Here is a 1,535-nt window from a genome sequence, read left to right on the forward strand (position 1 = left end):
ACTCATCAGACTTTTACAGACTCTTTCTATCCAACTGCAGCAGTGATGGAGTGGATCATCTTCTCCTACACAAACTATCTTTGTCACCATGTTTCCCCAGTGACGTTGCGCGCACACACACACACACACACACACACACACACACACAGAGTCTGTTAAGGGTCAGAAAACTATGAGTTTTGCATTTTTCACCTGTGATAACATTGATAACTATGATGTAACACTAAAACACATGTTTTAGAATCAGTGACTCACTGATGATGTCATTTTTGTTATTGTTACCATCAATAAACCATAAATTCACTTAGAGAATCCTGCTAACAGGAGCAGCTAGCAGCTAGTTCTGCTAATGTTTAATGCTAATATGATAAAACGTAAACAAATTCTGGGCCATAAATGTGTCTGTCTGTCCCTCTCACCTGCCTGTCTCACCTGACTGTCTGTGTGTCTCACCTGTCTGTCTGTGTGTCTCACCTGTCTGTCTGTGTGTCTCACCTGACTGTCTGTGTGTCTCACCTGACTGTCTGTGTGTCTCACCTGTCTGTCTGTGTGTCTCACCTGACTGTCTGTGTGTCTCACCTGACTGTCTGCCTGTCTCACCTGTCTGTCTGTGTGTCTCACCTGACTGTCTGTGTGTCTCACCTGACTGTCTGCCTGTCTCACCTGTCTGTCTGCCTGTCTCACCTGTCTGTCTGTGTGTCTCACCTGACTGTCTGTGTGTCTCACCTGTCTGTCTGCCTGTCTCACCTGTCTGTCTGTGTGTGTGTCTGTCAGGTAATTAAGTTTTCATCACTTCAGTTTCTGTCTGTGTGTTGAGTCAATGTCAAACATCACAAGGTACTGTGTGTGTGTGTGTGTGTGTGTGCGTGTGTGTGTGTGTCTACAAAATGAGAGGGGCGGAGTCAGGAAACACCTGGAAGTCAGGAAACACACACACAAACATGCACACACAGCAGTAAAAATGACCCATAAACTCAGTTTCAGTCAAGTCCTCCTGATTAGTTGTCATCTGACCTTTGACCTCCCTGTGACGGGTCCTGTGACGTCATGACCCCATGTGACCACACGGGGGCGCTGCTGCCTCACATGATATCAGACACCCAACAACAACAACAACTCCTCGTTAGATAGAACGGAATAAAACTAAAAATGAAATACTGAAAATACTCTATTACAGGTAAAAGTCCTGTTCTGAATATGTGAGAGTGTTAAAGTATCATCAGGAGGATGTATTTAAAACGTTACCGGTGCTGGAGTGTAACTAAGTACTCAAGTACGTTACTTCTGTTACTTTGTTCGTCCACTTGGCTACATTTATTAGATTACTTCAGTTACTAGTTACAGATTACAAGCTGCATCAGAGCTAATCAATACATTCCCTCTTCATATGGAGACTTTCACTTCTATCAAAGTAATATTCTAACATTCTCTTACTTCTAATCATCAGTGATGGAGTGTAACTGAGCACATTGACTCAACTTCAGTCCAGTTTTCAGTTACTTGTATATTACGTAACATGAATGACAGAAGCCGTG

The sequence above is a fragment of the Acanthopagrus latus genome, chromosome 10 (genome assembly GCF_904848185.1).
Source record: "Acanthopagrus latus isolate v.2019 chromosome 10, fAcaLat1.1, whole genome shotgun sequence".
Classification (NCBI taxonomy): Eukaryota; Metazoa; Chordata; class Actinopteri; order Spariformes; family Sparidae; genus Acanthopagrus; species Acanthopagrus latus.